At 47.1% G+C, this 13282-nt stretch overlaps 1 protein-coding gene and 1 non-coding gene across 2 annotated transcripts in view; both read right to left on the bottom strand.

Moving 5' to 3' along the window:
• The window catches only part of LHFPL2 (LHFPL tetraspan subfamily member 2), a 153802-nt gene that overhangs the window by 6212 nt on the left and 134308 nt on the right, over nt 1–13282 (bottom strand). The gene's annotated exons all lie outside the window — the stretch shown is intronic.
• LOC119871387 lies at nt 11089–11195 on the bottom strand. The gene has a single exon (XR_005357484.1). It is a non-coding gene; the product is annotated as a U6 spliceosomal RNA (small nuclear RNA).

Raw genomic sequence — 13282 nt, 5'->3', positions numbered from 1 at the left:
CCTCTTTTGGATTTCTAAGGCCTATAATAAAGTCTGATAAATCCCCATCTCCTTCCCTAGGAAACCTCACCCAAGGGTAGACTACACTTGGGTAGTCTCCTCCCTCAGGTCCTCAGTTTCCCTGGAAACACTGAGGTACCATCACTGGGACTCGAATGAGGATTCAGAAGCACTCTCTGGCGCACGGCCTCTACGGTCAAGCCCTAGTGCCTGTCCGAGGCAGGGGAGCAGTTGCTGCTTGTCCCTTTAAAAAACTAGCATGTTCATATTTAAATTGCACCTCCAATTAAATATTAATTGCACACATCATCTGTATTATGTGGCTTAAACAGGCCCAATAAGTAAAACTAAGGTGTTTTACTGTGATCGGGACCAAAGACAGCATGGAGAGCGCTCCTGCCCTATGCGGGGATCCAGCTGGTAGGACATATGCAGTATCTTAATCTGGCTGCCTCAGATCCTTCTGTGAAGTAGGCAGTTTTAAAATAATCATCTTAATGTCGTCAGATCCCTTTGCACAGCACAGTCACAAACACTGACTCCGGCGCCGGCGCCAGGGCCCCCGGCTGCTCCCCTTTCTCGTAGTTCAGCTAAGGCTCCTGAAGTGCTTCAGTCCATCTTAAAATCCCGTCACAAGCTGCCCCGCTTGTGAAGAAGGACCGCAGGGACACTAGCATACAAGCGTGTCCTGCTGAGGAGTTTGTCCAGAGCCTCAGCTTGAATGTTTATAAGCCCACGGGCAGTCCAGGGGAGGGCAGTCTGCAAGCCCCAGGCAGGGGTGTGTGCCCAGGCCACAGCCTCGCCCAATTCCCCCGAGGCTCACAGGGTCAGAGGGAGGAGAGCGCCACTGTCCACCTGGCCCTGGCCGGTCACCGCTCCTCCCGCAGCTGTAATTAGCCCAGTGAGTGCCATGAATAACGAGACCAAGAAAACAGTAGGCCTTCAGGTAAGCAAAAACCCCCACCATTTTTCATCTCTCTAGTATTTGGACAAAGACTTTCTACCAGAGGAATTCCAGCAAATTTAACAAGTCAGGTTGTCTCCTCCAGTGACTGCCACACTTAGTCCTTCCCTTAAGATGTCCTGATTCTACTGCTCTTGGACCCATGTACCTTATGAGCAGCCTGGGCATGTGGTTCCTGGGCCCTAAGAAGCATTCCTTAGTCATAAAACATTACCCTAACAGGTTACTTTTGCTTCTTAGTAAAAGTGAGGAAAAAACCCATTAAGGTTCCCCAACTCGGGGTAAAATCCAGCTTTCTCTTTCTCTCCTTGGCCTTGCTCTGGCTCCCTATTACCTGTTCAAACTCACCTCTGCCTTTCTCACCCTCATGTTCTCCTCTCCAGCCTCACTAGCCAGAGGGCATTTCGTTGGACATTCATACCGGCCATCCACAGGCCCCTGACATCCCAGGCACTTGACATTCCTCTTACGGGCAGTGCTTTCCTTCCAGATAGTGTTTAGGCCACATTCAAATGCCACCTTGTTGGTGTGGTCTTCCATTCCACTCTATTCAAATTTCTTTTTTTTATTTATTTATTTATTTATTTATGATAGTCACAGAGAGAGAGAGAGAGGCAGAGACACAGGCAGAGGGAGAAGCAGGCTCCATGCACCGGGAGCCTGACGTGGGATTCGATCCCGGGTCTCCAGGATCGCGCCCTGGGCCAAAGGCAGGCGCCAAACCGCTGCGCCACCCAGGGATCCCCACTCTATTCAAATTTCTAACCACCTACTTCCCCCCTTTCCTTGCTTTATTTCTCCTTACGTTAATTACTAATATAGAGTATATTTGAGTCATATGAAACTTTCAATATTTGGCCTTTTTTTTTATTTGGCCATTTTTGGCCTACCATTGGACATATCTTATAGTTCAATCTACTATTTTACGTATTTTAATTATTCTCCATCTCCATCCCAGACTTGAAACTCCACCAGGGCAGGGATGGAGTTTAGCCTTCTAAAGCCAGTCCTCAGAAGAGTGCCTGGAACATAGTTAAGCCCATAATAAAATATCTCTAAACCACAGTGTGCCACAACCCGCCACCCACGCCATGAAAACTAATAACCTGACAGATGCCAATCAATGAGAACAAATGTGTCAGCAGGAAAGAAGAAAGAGACTCTTAGCTGGCTGGTTTATCCTGTCACACTGTCCTGTTCCAGGCCTGTGAATTCCCGTGTTTAGAAGCAAACTTCTACCCCGAATTCCAAACAGGATTAATGACCCCAACTAATGAGACAAAAATTAAAGTCTTAGATAGGCATGTCAGACAACCAGCAGAAAAATACAGTAAGACACACCAAGTCTGCTGCAAACTCAGCATGGTTATTCTGGTCCTCGACTTGGAGTATGCCCAAGGACTCTCAGCGTGGCGGGGGCTAGAGCCAGAGACCAAATGGAAGGTGAACTGTGCTCCGGATTGAATTTCACATAAGAGCCAGCCAGAAAAAGGTCTGATCTTCCTGTGCAGCTATTTAAAAAGTAGTTTCTGAAGTTAGGTCAGCCTGTAGTGGTCTCTGGGTCTTTCTACCACCTTGCCCTCATGCAGTATTGTTTTGGGAGGTATATTATGTGTTTTGTGGACGGTGATAGAGAAAGTAAGTGATGAGGCCAGTGGGCTTTTGCTCTTTTTTTTGCCTGGCATCTCTTCCCATGTGCCTGGGTGAGCAATGGTTGGCCTAGCTGGGAGGAAGAAAAGCAGGGGGGATGATACTGGCCAGAAAATAGCCACCACTGAAGGAAACGGTAAGTGACTCAGAGTTGTCATAACCTCTCCATGACTGATTGCTAGGGTGATCCCCCAGAAGGTGCCCTACGCTCATCACGGGATTACTGGGGACGACTCAACCTTATGTGGGAAAGAAAAAACTGAAAAGAAACTGATGGTTAGTTCCTTGGACTACCCAAGATGCCCACAGGCTGCAGACAGTCCTGACCACCCCAGTGAGCTGACCACCAGCCTCAGGTGCCAGCTATCACCGTACAGGGCCCACTGTGTCTCTCTGCTGCTTGTAATACCTTCCCCCACCTGGCTGGAGCAAGGAATGACCAGCCCTCAGTGTGCAAAGTGCTTTTCTAAGGCCAGGCACTGACACTGTCAACCTGTGGAGAAGCTCCCAGTGAGGGACGCAACAGTTAGCCTCCAGTAGATGGGAATCGAGAAGCTCATTCTAGGGATGCCCGGTGGCGGGGGGGGGGGGGGCTCAGCAGTTGGGTGCCCGCCTTCAGCCCAGGGCGTGGTCCTGGGGTCCCAGGATCGAGTCCCGCATCTGGCTCCCTGCATGGAGCCTGCTTCTCTGTGTGTCTGCCTCTCTCATTCTGTGTCTCTCATAAAAAAAATAAATAAAATTTGGGTTAATTTGTGAGGAGTGTCCACTGAGTATATACTATGTGCTTGGCCTGGTGCACTGGGATAGAGGAGGGGGTCGATGTGGGGTTTCATAGGCTTTAAGCACTTGTAAGCCAGTAATACTCGAGGAATCTGATCACACTACCCACACCACCATTCCTTGAGCCAGGGCTCTTATTGGTGCTGACCCCTCGGGGGTCCTCTACCTGGACATATCCCCCCTCACCCAGACGTCCTTCCACGTGCGACACGGTCACCATTTCCTGCCAGGACGGTATTCTCTGTGTGCTTCCCCTGCCCTGTCCCTCTCCAGCTCTTCATCACACTGTTAATTCTGTGGACTTATTCAGCAACTATTTCCTGCATTACCTACTCAGCGCCAGTCCCTACGCTCAGCTCAGCCCTGAGGATACCGCAGTCCCTGGCAGGACTCTGAGCCCCTGGAGGGCACAGACCTTTATTTCTCTTGGTATACATCACAGTTTTGGCTTAGCATTCATTTACCATAAACCTGATGGGTATGTCACAGTTAACTTTGGATAACAAAGGTCAAGAGTTCAACTTGTTTCTTTGAAATAGCCATTGACTCATTTAGGAACAGCAGGAGGGCCCTTGTTTATCCCCCTCAGGTAGGTCTACCTTGTGACTCAGAGCTCAGGTCACTAAAGCATAATGCCAGGACGCTGCCCCTGCCACCACAGCCCCTACACCTCATTCCCTTGCTTGGGGCAGCCATCTCTCCAACGGAAGTAAGGCCAATCAGACAAGAGTGTGACTGGCTTCCCCATCCCCAGACCCCTGCTCCGACCCAGCTCAGGGGGCACTGCAGGCTTATGGGAGCGGTAACTTCCATCAGAAAGTCGAAAAACATAGTAGAGCGCAGGATCAGAGGGGAACTAAGGCAGGACAGTCCTCCTCACAGGTATTGTGGATCCTCCCCCCGCTCCCCCCCCCCCCCCCCCCCCCCCCCCCCCGCCCCGTACTCTCCGCGGGAGGCCAACTGGCTTTTCCTGCTCGGTATCTGAACACGGGAGTGCCCACGGCTCAACCCCTCGCCCGCCCCCTCCAGTCCCCTGATCACTCGGGCTCCGGCTCCCGCAGCTTTACTCCAGGAGGCGGATAGCTCCTGCGCTCTGGCCTCCAGCCCCGGGCCAAGGGCCTGCCTGACCCCCGGACGCCTGACAGGGAACTTGAAATTACATCCAAAGCTCACTCTGGGCCGCCACTCCCTCCTTCACAGCCTGCTCTTTGCCCCGGGGACTTCATATCAGCTAACGGGAGTTCAGTGGTTCAATTCTTACAACCGCTCAGGCCAAAAACCTTCGAATACTTTTTGACTCCTCTTAGAGCGCGCATTCCTCTGCCCGCAGGGCCTTCAGCTCTTAACTCTTCCCGGGCCGCAGGGCGCTTTCTCCCGACGACCCACGTGGCTAACTCCTCTATCCGTCAAGTCTTTGAATCTGTCTCCCCGAAGCCAGCCCTGACTACCTGATGTCCTCTTATCACCCGGCTTACCTAACCCCTCAGCCTGGCTGCACTTTTTGTTTCTTCCACAGTACCCACCACCTTTTAATGTACTGAATGACTTATTTAGTATACTGTCTCCACCATCTTCAGTGTAAATTCCATGACAAAGAACTTTGTCAGTTTATTCTTTATGTATCCCAGTTGCTTAGAACCACATGACATGTAATAGGTGCTCAGTAAATATTTGATGAATGGGAAGACAGGGTGCTGTGATGCAGATGTTACATTTTAAAGGAAACCAATATAATGTACTTGCCAAGTTTTTTAAATGGTTGGAGGAAAAGCTTCATTCAATAACGTGAATCTTAGGGGTTGGCAATTTCGGCTAACAGCACAGCTGCCGTACTTCCTAATGAAACCCACGCAAGGGCCAAACCATGGGACTTGACTGCAAGCACTAAAAACCTCCTTTCTAGCTCTAGAAAATGATGCTCTTTGGGAGAACACAAAGATAAAGTACCGAGTCAATTAAATGTAATGAATTTTCATTTAATCTGGAGACCAGCTTTAGGTTAGCCTCAAAACTCTGAAATTGTTTCCCACTATTGCTGGCTGCAGTGAGCACAGCTGAAAAGACAGACTGTGGCTGACCTGTGGACCTTTCCAGGACCCCAGCTGAGAGCGGAGCAGTGCAGGGATAAACCTAGAGAAGTTCGGGATAATAGCAAGTGGTAGAGAGCAGAGGGATACAAAGGTAAATGAAGAGAGGGGTGGCCCGTGGCAGAGGGAAGGGTGGTGTCCAGAAGCACCATGAGCCTGGAGAATGGAAAGACCCCTTCCCATCAGCAGCCCAGCAGACACTGAAGGCAGTGTCACAGATCAGCGTCTGGTCTGTGTGGTCTGCGTTCCAGGAGAGGAGTACCGTGTTATTTACCTCTAAGTCTGTTTCATGTGGTACAACATGGTGTACAGAGTGGCTCACCACAAACGTAGGGATACTGTTTACTTCCAATCTGACAGCTGGAAGTCGTTTTGGCAGTCCTTAATAGCTAATTGTAGGTCATCAACTGTTGCTAGGTGTGCACACTTCTCTTTCACAATCCCGCTGGGCACACACATCATGCTTTGAGGAAGCACACCGTATCAGACCACACCCAGTTCCCACCCACTGAATCTGTCATCACGCTGCTTTTCCCAATCATCATGGTATGAACCTACACACTCTTCATGTTCAGGAGCTTTGTGAGACATTCTGTAGTGATCATTCTCGGTTACAACACAAGGCTAGACCTGGTTCTCTCTGTTTTAAGAAAGGAAAAAATGTAATTTTTATTTAAAATTTTTACCTATGAAATTCTAAGTGGCAAGTACAGGGTTAACCGAGTATCTGGAAAACTAAATAGAACAGTGATAGTAAAAAGTGGGAGTCTTAACTGTGCTGGAATACACATTTGTCCCATAAAAGAACAGCAACTGTTTGGGCACCATGGACTCCCGTTCAACTATAAACTTAACAGCAGTAGGGGGTGTATTCCTTATTCCTTGGCTTCTACGTCTCCATCTTTCTCCCAAATCCACACTCCTTGCCTAAGCCATAGTCCTTTATCCATGCTGTGTTGTTGACCAACTTCCCCTGTCATTTCTGAATCTTGTTTTCTTTCTAGTCTTCACGTCTTTACAAGAACCTTTTGGAAAGGTCTTCTATGGCACAAATGCTAGATTCCAAGTAAAGATGACATGGAGCTAAAGCTATAAACACCTCTGCCCAATTTAATGCATTCACAACTAATACTTTAAGGCTGGAAGTTTATACAGATGACTAGAACCTTTTAGTGGGCATAATAACTTGTAACTATGGCAACCATTGATGCTTATTGGGCACTACAATGTGCCAGGCACTGGTGAAGCACTTTAAATTTAGTTCATTCAGTCCTCTTAACAAACTTATGAGGTTGGTACTATTAATATTATCACCAGACAGATGAGGAAACCGCAGCATGTAGGGATTCAGTAGGGTTCCACAGCTACCGAGCAGGGGACCTGGGACAGGCAGTGGGCTCCAGACTCCACTGCTGCTGCTTTACTGCAAACCAGAGACTCGCTTCTAAGACAAAAGCATTTGACCCGCTGAAGAAGAGAGATTGGGATGTACTCAAAGCTGGCTTACTTCTACCTACAAGGGGTTAGAGAGTGGATGATGTGGGACAGTTATCAAGTGAGAAAAGCACCCCAATGCTGTGAGGGGGCAGGAGGGAGGGAAAGGCTGCACCAAAATAAAGGGTCACCTGTTGTTTGTTCAGGCTGATTTGCTAACACCACAGCAAGCCAACGACAAATAAAGACGTTCCATCCACAGCTTCTCTTCCATTACAATCTGAGTGTCACCAGCCTCTTTACCACAATATAGATGCCACTGTGGAATGGCTGCCCCTGGCTAAAGAAACTTCGAGAAGAAAACCTAGTGAACAGGTCAGAATCATTTCAAGTTTGCCTCCTCTGGCCAATGCGAACAACCGTGTGAGGAGAAAACTGCAAATGAAACATAAAACTTATTGGACCAGAGTGAAAAAAGTCTAAGCCAGATAATCCACATACATTTTCATCTTTGAGATTCTGTATGATTGGGAACCATATAAAGCTGCACCTCCACCTAAAACAACGCCAGCCACAAGACAGCATATCCGGTGTTCTTCCCGGGACAGCTGATGAGACAACACGCGGCACCACGGGCACGCTCAGCGCCCCGATTACATCCTTGTCCAGCAGGTCAGGCCACAGTGCAACCATCTCACCCCCTTCAAATAGCTTTTAATTCACAGAACACAGCTGATGACCTTCGCCTCCCCTGACCTCCCCCTGCATCCCTCCCTGGCTCCACAGGTTTAAGTTATTGGTGTGTTGGTGGGAGACCTGCCTGTCTCCGGGTCCGCACGCTGAGGATACGGCCTCCACCTCAGGCACGACGTAGGGTGACAGACACCCGGATGGTGGCTCTCAGGGCCCTTCTCTCCACCCAAGGAGAGTCCTGGTCTCCTGCCTCCCGAGTTGCAACGCTACCGAGCAATGGCATCCAACCTGCTTGACTTCTCAGATGCCAGGCAGGCCACTAGCCTCAGTACCAAAATGTCAAGTTACCAGCGTATTCCACAGTATTTATAAACAGAAGGATAAAGCCAGGTATTAGTTATAACATGAATCAAGGATTTCTGCCTAAGAATTGCCAGTTTGGTTAATCTATACCTTTGACATCACTTTGCCCATTAAGGTTTTTCAATTTTTCAATGCAAATTTATTCAAAAGCCCAAACAGAATTTAGTTCTGGTGCTTTCCAGTTCTGAAATGATTCTTATTAGTTCTTTGGGTAATGGCTCCATTAATTATTTGTGCCCTGTCTTGGAGGGCAGAGGTCATGTCGGGATTGAGGCTTAGGAGCACTGGGAAACACTTTACTCTTTTCCACATGCCTAGAAACGTATCGCTGTGCTAGTACAGACCATCATATCACAGATCGCGTTTTTACCAATGAACGTGCATTTACTAACAGTTATGTACGGAGTAGGGCCCATTCTGAACAGCAGAGATAGAACTGTGAAAAAGACACAATCTGATCCTTGCTTAGATTCTAGAACAGTGGTTCCCACAACTTCTAGACTTCACACACTAGTACAATAGCCAGAAAAATTACTGGAAGGCCAATATTTCTATTTTGCTGATATAAAGACACTGAAAATAACCATCACCTCCTTTCCTCATCATTTCATAAAAGCATATTTTAACACAAAAGCGGTGAAGGATGTAATCTGATAATTAGTTCCTTAAATTGAACATACTCGGCTCTATGAAATCTTACTACATTGTCCTTATCTTTCTCATTTTTGATGTAGACTTCTGGAAACCTTAGCGGAATGGATCAGGGTTCATTCAAAGGCAGTAACCACTGGGCAAGGGGCCCCTCTGAGGAGAGGGAACACGAGGGCAGAGGTTGCCTGTGTCAGGTTGCGGACACCTTTCTAAGAAGCAAGTAACAGGATGAAGAGTAAAGAGGCTGTTTGGAACTCCCTGTCTCTTGGGAATCTAAAATCTAAACTTGTTCTCACTGCACCTCATTTTAAAATTTCAAGAGCTTATGAACGAGTCAAACTGGGTCCAGTTTTGACATTTAATAACTCTGCTTTGATAGGCAGATCAGGAACTGGAGGTCAGAGGGTTCACTCTTCATGAAAAGGGTTTTGGGTTGTACCACAGTGTCTTTGTAGAGCAGATTATATCTACATGTCACCTTTGTACATGATTAATAACAGAGGTTTTTAACCAGTAAGATTTTTCTGAGGGGAAAAGTGAAGGATCAGGTGTCAATTTTTTTAAAAGTTTGTATTAATGCTCATACTATCTCCCCAGAAGAATCTAGTATGGTACTGATTTCCTACTAAAAACACTCCCAGGGAATTATAATTGGCAAGAAAAATACTTTTCCAGGGTCGGGGGTGGACAGATGACACAACAACATAAAGAGAATTCTTTGGAAGACAATCAGAGCATAGTTTTCATAAAAAGACTTTATAACCAAGGCCTCCAGAGGAAGTTTCTGTTAGAATTACTCAGAATTAATGACCATCAATTAAGAATTGCCTGCATGCCCTTAGAATATATGGAGAAACAATCTATAAGAAAGATGCGGTTTCTCCCTTGTTGAAGCTTTCTGAAGTCTTTCTCAGCAATGATTCATGTTATATGCAAATTACTTCCCTGGCAATTTCTAAAGCCTTAACTCTTTATAGTTAGAATGCATCCAACATTCTAATTTAGCCAGATTATTCCTTCCTGTGAATTAGTGATAGAGTTTTCTTCTCAAGAGAAACTATTTTTTTAAACTGTTTACATCAACTGGAAAAATTTATAAAATATTTTCTTGATAAATTATTCATCCAACATGCTAGATTAAGAAAGAGCTTCTGTTTGACTATAACCAAATTACACTGATCATTCAAAATAAACTTCCAAGATAAATAAAAATGTAGTGTATAGCAGAGGAAAAGACACATGAAAAGATTGTTTTTGAGCAATAAAATTTTTAGGACAGTAAGTAAATTTCCTGCCTGCTAAAGTCTTAACGTCCAGATTATGTTAAATAACTCCTCCAATGAAGCAGGTGTCTTTTCCACACAGGGCCCTGACACTGGCCTCAAAACTCTCAACACATAGCAGCTGGGCATTTTGGTTTGAAATTTTTAATACTGGTTTGGCATTCTCACTGTTTATTTTGTTTTATTTTAAAGATTGTATTTATTCATGAGAGACACAGAGAGAGAGAGAGGCAGAGACACAGGCAGAGGAGGGAGAAGCAGGCTCCATGCAGGGAGCCTGATGTGGGACTTGATCCTGGGACTCCAGGATCACGCCGTGGGCTGAAGGCTGTGCTAAACCGCTGAGCCACCCGGGCTGCCCTCTCACTGTTTATTTTAGATTTCATCAGTAGTAGAGGCTATTTTTCAAATGGGAGTGATTCTTGGGGGCACCTGGATAGTTCAGTTGGTTAAGGGTCTGACTCTGGATTTCAGCTCAGGTCATGATCCAGGAGTTCTAGTCAAGCCCCTCAACCCTCAACTATTGGCCATCGGGCTCCCTGCTCAGTGGGGAGTCTGCTTCTCCTTCTCCCTCTGCCCCTCCCACCTCTTGTGCTCTCTCTCAAAGAAATAAAATCTTAAAAAAAAAAAAAGGTTAAAAAAGAGTTAGTCCTGGACATTTAATAAAGTTACTGGAAAGACTGTATACAGTAACTGAACTTATAAATATGGCCAGCTGCGCTGGAGCACAGCTCTTCACAGGAGATGCACGTTACTTTTCAAGTGGCGTCACAGCTTAGAATACGCTTGTTGCATTTAGCTCTTATAACAGTGCCTGAACTGCTCATGTAAGTATTCAGAACCATACTTAAGTGATTATTAGTTAATAGAATGTGGACATCATCCATGGCTCCATGATAATTTACATCTATAATTAAGTGGTTACCATGGCAAACCGCTTTCCACATTTTATTTGTGTATCAGTTGCTCTGAAATTTAAGAGAATTTGCACTTTTCTTCTAGACCTTCCAACTGATTATTTTATTTTTTTTAAATTTTTTTATTTATTTATGATAGTTACAGAGAGAGAGAGAGGCAGAGACACAGGCAGAGGGAGAAGCAGGCTCCATGCACCGGGAGCCCGACGTGGGATTCGATCCCGGGTCTCCAGGATCGCGCCCTGGGCCAAAGGCAGGCGCCAAACAAAAATATGGAACGCTTCACGAATTTGCGTGTCATCCTTGCGCAGGGGCCATGCTAATCTTCTCTGTATCGTTCCAATTTTAGTATATGTGCTGCCGAAGCGAGCACCCAACTGATTCTTTAAAAGTAGATCCCACTCCCTGGACTTATATTAATGCCTGCTTGTTCCGCTTGCTTTTAGGGAGTAGTTTTTTATCTAATGATATGATTGAGTTCTCGGTTCCCTTTATATATAATGATTTTTATATATATAGCTTTGGTTCTCTAGGGTATAGTTTATGAAACAATGACTCTATTGTAATATGGCTGGGGAGCAGAAACTCAAGAAATTGGAGACCTGAGTCTATAGTCTTTGCATTTAGTAGGCATCCAATAAAAACTCCTTGAATTGAAATTTAGTTCTGACCTGCTGTACATTTCTGCATACTCAGTTTTTACTAGGGGATTATTGGAGGTTGATGAATTAGTAGATCTGTCATCATCGGTGGTATTTTTTTTTTAAGATTTTATTTATTTATTCATGAGAGAGAGAGAGAGAGACAGACAGACAGACAGACACATAGAGGAAGAAGCTGGCTCCCTGCAGGAAACCCCATGCAGGACTCAATCCCAGGACCCAGGATCACAACCTGAGCCAAAGGCAGATGCTCAACCGATGAGCCACCCAGGTGCCCCAAATCAGTGGTTTTCTTAAACTGATTGAGACATAGAACTGGTTGGACCTGACTTCTGGGGTGCATTCTCTGTCTGGAGAACCAGAAATGAAGAGCCTCCTTTGACAGCCAGAAGCTTCCAGCGCTTTGTTCTAAGAAGGAAAAGCAGGAGATGCTTCCTCTATTTCCTCATACTTTTTCTCTGAGGATTGAAGTTGGGCAGAGTCCCACTACCTTCTTGGAGAAAGCCAGGTAAATGTTTCAGGTGTAAAACTCCAGGGCAAGTTCCCTGTGAGACTCAGGAATCTCTTCCCCTGTCCTTATGTTTTTGAAGCCCCTGTTCTTATTTTTCTCCTCTCCAATGGCCGGTCTCTCTGGCCCAGAAGTGAATGAGTAGAGAGCAAGGGAGAAGCCAAAATACACGCCGAGACCGGGCTGAGTCGTGGTCGTCCTCCTGATAGTTACTGTTCATCCTGTGAGAAACAGCAGTTGGCAGTAGCACGACCTGGAGCGCGATCGCGGCCTATTTCATGGGCCTCTCCACGCTCGCACACACATTTTGATTTATGACAAAGCAACTATACGAGCAGCAAAGGTGAAATCCTCACCTGTCTTCTCTGTCCGATTCTTTTTACTCCTGTCCCTTTGCGCATACTGTCCCCCTCCATCCTGAACCACTGCCCCCTTCCCAGAAAGCTGAGCCCGCACACGCCAGGCCGGGCCTGACAACAGGGGGGGCTCCCTCGGACACACCCTCTGCCCCAGCCCCCCGAGGCAGGGCCCAGCCCCCCGGCTAGCTAATCCCGTCAGACTGGTGGCGCAGCTCTGGGGCAGTCCCGCTGGACCCTAAGGGTGCAGACAGAGGGCTCCAGGGACTAGAGCGTGAGGGCCACGCAGACGCCTACGAGGAAGCCCGAGAAATCAGCAGGCGGCCCCGCAGCCCGTGCTACCCCACCCTCGCGGCCAGCCCGGCGGCAGAGTCCAAGCCAGGACCAGGGAGCCAAACCCTGAGCTCACTTTAATGGCTTCTGTCCCAACCCTGAGTCACTGGGGATTCCATAGACTTCTAAGAGAGCCCTCCATGCATTTCTAAAAACAAACTGCTCGATGCCGTCATGGAAAACCTGGATCTCTGCGTTCTACGGTTTCATTATGGATTACATCCAGGTCACAACCTAAGGAAGACAGCTGGCAACCACGACCCTGCTGGCCCGTTACCCAGCTTTTGTAATGAATCCCAGAGGGCTACGGCCTGATGTGTGCTTCTGGCTCTGCCAAGATCTGGACAAGTCCTCACCTAGGGAAGGCCCATCAGCCTGTGATTTACTCTGTGAAGGGAGCCTGGAGAGCCACCTGCAGTCAAGGCTCGACTGCTAGAAGCGGCCTCCAGAAAGGAAAGGGATTAGAGACTGAGGGTCAGGGGGAAGAGCAGTGAGAGGAAGGAGTTCTCAGTTTTCCTGTCAATTCAATGCAATCTTCTGCTTTTTGAAAAAATGCCCCAAGGACACCCACAGTCACACCAGAGCCACACAGGAATGCTCT

Source organism: Canis lupus, chromosome 3 (assembly GCF_011100685.1).
Source record: "Canis lupus familiaris isolate Mischka breed German Shepherd chromosome 3, alternate assembly UU_Cfam_GSD_1.0, whole genome shotgun sequence".
Taxonomy (NCBI): Eukaryota; Metazoa; Chordata; class Mammalia; order Carnivora; family Canidae; genus Canis; species Canis lupus.
The sequence above is the reverse complement of the archived record's forward strand: the minus strand, read 5'-3'. Positions and strand labels throughout refer to the sequence as shown.